The sequence below is a fragment of the Syzygium oleosum genome, unplaced genomic scaffold (assembly GCF_021117445.2).
Source record: "Syzygium oleosum isolate NSW1041296 unplaced genomic scaffold, Sole_v2.1 Sole_v2.16, whole genome shotgun sequence".
In the NCBI taxonomy this organism is placed as follows: domain Eukaryota; kingdom Viridiplantae; phylum Streptophyta; class Magnoliopsida; order Myrtales; family Myrtaceae; genus Syzygium; species Syzygium oleosum.
Window position 1 is genome coordinate 7,023,099 of NW_026607500.1, and position 8,915 is coordinate 7,032,013.

Below are 8,915 nucleotides of genomic sequence, written 5' to 3' on the forward strand. Positions count from 1 at the left end.
GCATGAGATCGTGTCCCCCAATTTTTTTTGAGAGGCAGAGAGAGAGGCCAATGAGGATATGACGATGGCAGGAAGCAAATGCCAGCATGGGGTTGAACGTTCGTCATGCATATCATCCCTTTACTTTAAAGGATTCATATGTTCTTGAAAATGCTAAGCTTACCTTACCAACTGAAATGCAAGAACTGTTATGGTACATTGTCTATTTCAAAATGGACCTTTTGGTAATTAATGGATTATGAAAAGTGCCTACAAATTCCTATTGAATGTATCATGTAAGCAATGTTTTGCATGAAATTTAACTTTTATAATTTTTGGGATATTCGTATTGACTAAGGTTCCTATCCTGGTTTTGCGTGTTCGGCTTGTATGAAAATATTATATTTTCTTGAAATTATACTAATGACAATCATCGTGAAATTCTAAATATGAGATAGACGAACAATAAAGAAAAATAAAAAATTACCTTACAAAAACTATATACTGATATATACTATAAATCGAATATAATATCATTAAGTCGATTAATCCTCAACAAATGCTCTCCGATGAGCACGTTGTGGAAGGATAGGGTCAGGTTGAGGATGAGATCCTTCCAAATGCCCTCTCCAGTGCTCTGCTTGGTGATCTTAACAACGTCCTCATTGCACTTCTTAGGGATGTCGGCAGCCTGCTTTATGTTAGCGCAGCCTCCTCCTTAGAGTTGGAGGTCCTGGTAAGGAAGCGCTTTGCGTCACCCAGATGGCCCTACATGATGAGCCACGAGGGGATTCCAGCGTGAAGAGGACCTTGATGACGAGCAGGACCAAGGAGATTGCTCCATGCTGAGCATGAAACGTCACCCAAGGTCGACCTCAGGATCACTACATGTGTCTTCTAATACCTGCAAAGTAAGTCAATTGGCACTCAATCAGTGGGCGTATAGCCGCAAGAGAAACTCGTGTTAAATTTAAAAATCTAGCTATACAAGAGGATGAGAAAAGCAAACTGACATCCATCAATTCTTCGGGAGCTTCTTGAATCTCATCATTGGTGTTACTTTCATTTACTATGAGTGGTTGGTCTGGCGTGTCCAGATGCTCAAGATTTTCCTCCCTTTCCCTCATATTTGACAGCCAAATGACATTATCGATGTGCTTGATGACCTTTAATGAGCTACTCAGTTGTTCCATTCCAAATTCCAAGACTTGTTTTTTTAGCAAGCTGCTTTTCATTAAATATGTAGTCAACATATCGAATATAAAAAAGAATCAACCACATGAGCAACAACTCGATTGGTCAGTCTTGTTCATGGTAATTTGAGAACTACGAAATACGGTTTCCACATCAATCATTAAATCAAAAAATAACATGAATTGATTCATGCATGACTAGAATCAATATGGTTTTAATGAGTCGGGTTAACAAGATATGGCTCTCGGTTCAATCATGAAAAATGACATATACATACTTGAAAATGCACCAATCATATGCGAGAAGTAAAACACTAGAAGAAATGGCTATTGAACTTGTTTCCTTCAGAGAACCTGCATTCTGATTTTGATCAGACATTTCCTCTAATAGGTGGCATGCACTTCAATTAATGAACTTCTATCCACATATCAGGCCAAGAATCGCTACCAGGTCATCACGACAACGTCAATACACATTTGAAACATAGATAAACTTTAACTAGAGATGAATTTCGCATGAGTCTCAAACCCATTTCTCATACTCGATTAGCTATATTAGATTAAGAATACTCGTACCTGGTAGATGAGATGACCAGGAACACCGATTGAACTGAGAACCATAATTTCCAAGACGTCGTCGCCCGTGGTTGACGCTGCAGAAGTGGGATCGAGCATAGTCCAATTACTTCTAGGCTTTTTGGCTGCGAAACAGAGCCAAAACAGAGCATTGCAACTGCCGTCTTCTAAACTGAAGACGGCAATGCTCTATGCCTCAAAGAGCGTTCTGAAACGATAAAGAACGCTTTTAACGAAGGGAATATTCGATCCAGAAGACTGTTGGCTCTCTCTTTAGGGATGTGTACGTACGAATGTCTTTCTCTAAATTTGTAACCCCGGTGGCGAGCGGCGGAAGGCGATCGTCCACGGCGAATGCTAGCGACCATAAATGGCGGATTTCAGTGTCGGTCAGTGTGTTCTCGAAGCCTCTCGCACTTGGTTCGACGAGAAAAAATTTCGTGCCCAAGCGTTCCTCTCTTGTGCTCTCTCGCAGCCGTGAACCGGAACAAAAATAATTTCCTTCCTTCAGCGCTGCGCCTTCTTGAGATGGATTATCGATTCTGACTGGCGAAAAATTCTATGACTCCCAACCTCAGTGCACCAGCGATGAGGATCGGCGCCGGCGAGCCAAGCCACTTCACAAGTTCCCGGCCGAGAAACAAAGCAGAGCTGAGCTCCAATGCACGGCGTTAAAAATGAATGACAGCAGCGGTGAACAGCGTCCGGAGACGTGGAAATCCCCAGGGAATCGCTCCCTAGGGAGAGAATTTCTCCGTCGGTTCCGCGTGTGCATGATCAAGAGCTGATCCCGTCATGCAAATGCCAGCTCTAGAGAAGGAATCGGGCGAGCCATTCGCTATGGACACGCGAGCTAAAAGGAGCGAAGGGAAATGGGAAACGTTAGGCCTTTTTCTTGGGGGTGTCCATTTTGATTCCTTCTTGGGTTTGTTTTATTTTGTGATCTGAGTGGGCTTTAGGTTTTTTCTTTCCTCGAATTAACAAGGGCTAATTTCCTTCGATCTTAATGGGCCAAAACATTGAGATTGGGCATGGGCATACGATCAATCACCCATTTTGTATATATACATACATCTCAAACATTTTAGCTTCCTTGTATGGAATAGAAAAAGAAAGAATGAAAGAAAGAAAGAAATCACCACCTGTTCCAGGATCATGTGGGCCAGTTCACGATGTTAGAAGCTAGGAATCGTCCCTGCTGACAGTACGGTTCCCGGTTTGAGGGTGAGAATCGATCCACCTTAAAACCGATCATCTCTCATAACCAAACATGTGGCATAGGCAGTTGGCATACACGTGGCCGGCATACATGTGGCAAAAGGGGTTGGGTTAATGCCAAACAGGTTAAAGTCAAAAAAATTTGCGAGAACAGTTTTTTTTCTGGCCAAACCTCATTCTTAAAAGAAGTGATGGAGATCGTGGACAGACACGTAATAGAAGTGGGTTAGCATACATGAAGAAGCAGTTGGCATGAATATCGAACCTATTACTAGAATTGATACCAGCTGCGTCCAAAACATGATGGACATGTCCAAAACGGGGAGCAAAACGCAGGGTACCGGTAACTCGTTGCCACGACCACTTCCTATAACACCATCGAAACCTTTGTAATTTGTTGCTAATCCCTCTCCATCATCCTTGCACCAAACACTCTGGAGATTAATTTTGATTTTGCAAAGGGAAGGTGGTTAGTATGGTTCCCTCTAACTATGTCATGCTTCTTCTATTTTCGAGATTAACATTTCGCGAACCCAATGTATAAAAAATATTTTGGGACGCTCGGGTCGGTAATACGATCGATGTGCTGTAAAACATAATACACACATCACACGTTTGGTTTCACACGCTATGGTGCCTAAACAATCCAATGTTTTTCTTACGGTCCATCCAAATTCAGATTCGCATCTTACTCGACCCACGATGTTAGCAAGATATTTCATAAGCCCCGAACTTACCTACCTAGAATAGTCTTCATCGGGAAAAAGTACCAAAAAAGTCATAAACCTATTGTATTAGCACTAATTCCGTCCTAAATCTTTCAGTTTGACTAATTTAGTCATAAACCTTTTCACATTAGTATCAATTCAGTCCATCCGGCCAATTAAGCCGGAAATCGCTGACTTTGATGCTAGCCATCTTACGTGGCACGACCGGAGCTGACGTAGATAATTTTTAGTACTTTTTTTGAATTTTTCATATTTTTTTCCTTTTTCCTTTTTTCTTTTTTTCCCTTTTTTCCCTACGAGCCCAAGGAAGGAGAAAGCGGGAAAAAAAAGAAAAAGGAAAAAAATATTAAAAATTGTCCACGTCAGTGCCGATTATGTCACGTAGTACGGCCGGCGTCCACGTCAGGAATTTTCGGCCTAAATTGGCTGGATGGATTAAATTGGTACAAATGTGAAAAGGTTTAGGATTAAATTAATTCGATTAAAAGATATATATATATATATATATATATATATATATGAATTGATACTAATACAATAGGTTTATAATTTTTTTGGTACTTTTCCATCTTCCTCGTCACTTAGAATACCCACAGGGGCTCACATCCGAAACATTATATTGGGCCTATCATATTATTGGGTTTCGACCACGCACTGTCAATCCAAAGAAGCTGCATCCCCACTCAAATTCCATTTCTCGTACGTCTTTGGAATTTCGAGGCAAAAAGTCCCAAAGTCCTTGAAAGCAACCCCGTATTCATTAATATTGAAAAAAAAGTTAAGTGCAAATGACATGGTCAATCTCTCCATCTGTGATCATACCTTAATTTTAAATCTCCCCCCGTGATAGTCCTAATCGCGCTGTACTTTGAGACAAAACCAGTCTTATCCCTATCAATCATCGTCACCATCACCCGTTCATCAAGCTACTAAATTAGTCTAGGAAAACAAAATAAAGAAACGAAAATAGAATATGATTGTCACGCCCCGAACCCCATCTGGCACGCAACATCCCTCTTAGGTCGAAATAGTGCGACATCCCAGGGTATCGCCGACCTCACTTATAATTATCAGAGATTTAATTCAACAGCGGAAATCACAAAACCCTGACAATCAAAACTGGGGAGAGTAGGGAGAATACACATATTCTTTTCTCATTCAAACTTAAACCATAATATTCACAATTTACGGCCATCATTTACATAGGCACACTGTACTACCCGCCACTTATAGCAAAAAGAGTTCGATGACCTGGTATTCTAACCCCAAAAATGGTACCCTTCCAAAAATCCATTCTCAACACCTATACTAGCCCCTACGCGCCTTATTCGGCGTCCACTCTGAGTCCGACTCCTCGCCATCCGAATCCGAATTCCCCTGAACAGCTTGCTCCTCGGATGACTCCGGCTCTGCCTCAATTTCAATCGGGTGATTAATGTCACCCGACTTGGATGGAACTTCAAATTGATCTTCCTCAGCCGGTCCTTCAAAGAAGTTATCCTCAGGCACGAAATTGGGATCCATAAACTGCTCATATGGAAGTTTATACTCCGGATTCTCCTCGGACTCTTCAGACTCATCAGGCTCGTTCTCGGGCTCTATCTCCTCTGGTTCCTCCTCGGGAATTGGATCAAATCTATGTCCATCGGGTCGTCTTCTGCTTGCGATACCTCGGGCTCGGGTTCGTGCTCAGCCCCGGAAGGTTATTGAGTTGCGGGCGCTGGATGCAAACCAGACTGAGCTAAACTAATCTCTGCATTGGTCAACTCTACATCTATCGGGGGTATGGTAGACGGGTCCCAATCCCCAACTAAGTCAAACGGAACGTCGAAACCCCTAACGGGTCCGAACTCATCCCCTGCTACATCCCGGAAGAACCAGGCAGTATAGACATGGGTCTCCCATAAAGGTAGTCCTACCTCTACAAAAACAATCGTAGTATGCTTAATCCAGGTCATGCCATCACCCATAGGAAATTCTACAACCTCATACTCGGAGTGCACTGGTACCCCAAAACGCTCAGGTGGCGGTGGCGGAGGATTCATGGCTCGGGTCGGGGTTCTGAAAAAAATATTGATTGAAACAACCATGAGACTACATCTCAGTAAGTACACCTCTAAACCCCACCTAGGCTATCACGTACCTCCAGACAATCACAAAGCACTATCGCATATACACTAAATCATCACATAGCAGGCATTTCACATACGATCACAAGCATGGGCAAATCTCATGTCATGCACTCATTACATTCTCATTATCTCTTTTCCACATTCCTTGCCAGTGACCCGCGTTACAGTACACGCCTCAGGTTCACTGCGACCACTTATCACAACACTTCAGGGCCCGCGTTAACGTACACGCCTCAGGCCATGTTTCTTGCCCGCCGTTAAAGTACATGCCTCAGGCTCAACACCTACCACCTACTGCACATCCCGCGTTGAAGTACACGCCTCAGGCTGGCAGTCTTCCGGTAATACCGGGCATCGTCCACGTTGAAGTACACGCCTCAGGACGGCACACTTTCCACGAACACATGTCTAACCACATTTCTTTCTTACTCATGCACATGCTCAACAAGCATTTACCACACTTAATTGGCCAATCACACGTGGCCTGCGCACGCCTCAATTCACACGCAAAATATGCTCACTAAGCATTTGACATGGCCAATTTTAATAAATAAATCAGTTTGGCTCAAGCGTGCACCCAAAAGGCAATTTTCAATCATGTAATTACACAACCATGCACTCAATTTCATCACCTCAACCCAGTCGTAGTTCCAACACATATTAAACATACAATTTGCCATTTTTCTCCAACCAAATGGCGTCAAATCAATTCCGGTCCTTCACGACATTTTCTCATCGTTAATTGCCGATTCTAAAAATCCAATTTGCGTCCCGATCGACCCATCACAGTCCACTGAACAGTCACTCACAGCCAACTGTTGTCCTCAAAGTTTCCATTAAAAATTTACTAAATTCAATCCTAGGCCCGCCAATTGATTTTACTCCTAATCCGTACAATCCCGTACTCAAATAAACCCGATTTCAACCAAAATTACCCGTCGATACCCAATATCCTAAGTCGGGTTTAGGGCGCGACTTACCCGACCCTAGACTCACGCAGCTAGAGTGAAAAACGGTGGCGATCGACGGCAATCTTGCGGCGGCGACGGTGTACGGCTCCCGACGGGCGGTGATCGGCTCATGGTGGGGTCGGCTTGGCTCACAAGCAAGGGGAAAGAACTCGAGAGGGAGAGGGAGAGAGAGAGAACGGCGGTGAGGTGGTGTGAGGGTGGGGCGGCGGATCGGCGGCGGCGCGGCGATGGGCGGTGCGGTAGTGGCGGCGGGAGGGAGAGAGATGGAGGGGGAGGCTCACGGTGGGGGGGGGGGGGGGGGGGTGACCGAATGGGGGAGAGAGAGAGGAGAGAGAATGGTCTAACTTATCTTTCAAGTTTTGACCAATTTTGCCAAATGACCAAAATACCCCTCTCTCACATTTTGATCCAACGGTCCAGATTCGATCTAATCTTGAAATCGACGGCTCAGATCAAATTTCACCCAAAAATATCCAAGGGTAATGTTGTAATTTCTTAAAAGTCCAAGGGCAAAATTGTCCTTTCCAAATTTGAGGGTAAAATGCCCTTTGCCCATAAAACTAACCCCTTTAATAATTCCCAAAGGTAAAATGGTCACTTTCTCCGTTTCTTGCCGAAATCGAATTTTTCTGAAAAATCCGAAGAAATCCAGAGTTATACGTTCCAACGTGACTTTCCAAATTTTCTGATGCTCGGTTTGGTCTCTAATCAATATTCAAATTATATATATAACGTAACTCGAGTGTTTCTCAGATTAACGGGTGGCTTTTGGGAAAATCGCCTATACGACCCGCGACTGATACTAAATCGAGTCACGCGCAATTTATTCAGACTGTAACGACTTCGGTTGCCAATAAAATCGCGAGGATCGATCACTAGTTCCGATGAGTACGATCGTTCGGAATAAGTTCGGGATCGTTTGTCAATTCATTTCGGAATCAAACGGAATCACCCGTGATCCACGTACATGATAATGACGAATCAGCCCATCCTTTCCTAAGAACGGCCTACACTGGCTCAAAATGTCACCTCGACGATTTTATGGTCGAAATTCAGTTCACGGTCGAATTCCTCTAGTCGTACGAATTTAAATCCCTCACTAGCCTTTCCCTATAGGTTAGTATCCCAGGAATGATCAGTTCCGGGCGAGAATTAGCTACAAGTACATTAATAAAATAATTCATTTCATAAATCCCAAATGAGCGAAATTTCGAAATGTCACAATGATAAACGTCAAGATCTCACAAATTTCGTGGCCCTAGTCGACCACGTCCAGGCAAGTTCGCCGCCCAAGCAAACTTGATTCCGGGAGAAAATAATTGGGCATGGATTTGTTGGGTCTTGGTTAAATTTGGCAACCTGGCTGCTATAGGCTTTAAAGTCACGATTTTTGCCGCACCCCCCTCAACATGTAACTACAAAGATCATGTTTATCTTGTGCGATCGAGATTTCGTTTCCATGTAAGGACCGGGTTGAGTCGCATCCGACTAATCATGTTACCATCGCACTAAATATTTTCATCATATTTGGCTTATTCTTATTAGATGTGTTGGGAGCGCGCAGTAGAAACTTGATATAGTCTTTTTTTGGTAAGGTAGAAACCTGATATAGTCCGTACTCCATCAATTCGACAATCGATTTTAATACTAAGAGGGAGTTCAAATCCGAGCCTATTAACATATTCAGTTGAATCTATATTCACTCAAAAGTTTAAGTTAATGAATTATAATTTAACTATGATTGATTAAGTGCTCCACACGGACCACACCACAATAAGGACATCCTTTCACACGAGGCGTGTTGAGTGCGTAGATTCCGTGGTCCCAGAAATTCTCCTCAGGAAAACACGCGATGATCGTAATGCTCCAAACGTAGGGGCTCGGGCGAGCATGACAAACACGTTTATCGCGCAGTGCAAGTGTCAGGACACGGCTATGGCCCCGAGTACGACGTCGTTAGGGAGGGACATGGAGATGAGCGCACGAAAGTATAATTGAGTTCTAAAACTTTTAAAAAGTGTAATCAAGTCCTAAAGCTTGTATTGAGTTTTAAAATTTTCAAAAGTGCAATCAACTGGGTTCCTTCTACGAACCAAAGTCTTCTCTTCAGCCGCGAAA

At 43.3% G+C, this 8,915-nt stretch overlaps 1 long non-coding RNA gene across 1 annotated transcript; it reads right to left on the minus strand.

Annotated features, from left to right (window-relative positions):
* Nucleotides 1–445: 445 nt before the first annotated feature.
* Nucleotides 446–1,276, minus strand: LOC130140150 (uncharacterized). The gene is made up of 2 exons (XR_008818135.1): nt 993–1,276; nt 446–883 (listed from the first exon to the last, which is right to left on the minus strand). It is a non-coding gene; the product is annotated as an uncharacterized LOC130140150 (long non-coding RNA).
* Between the last annotated feature and the right edge of the window lie 7,639 nt (nt 1,277–8,915).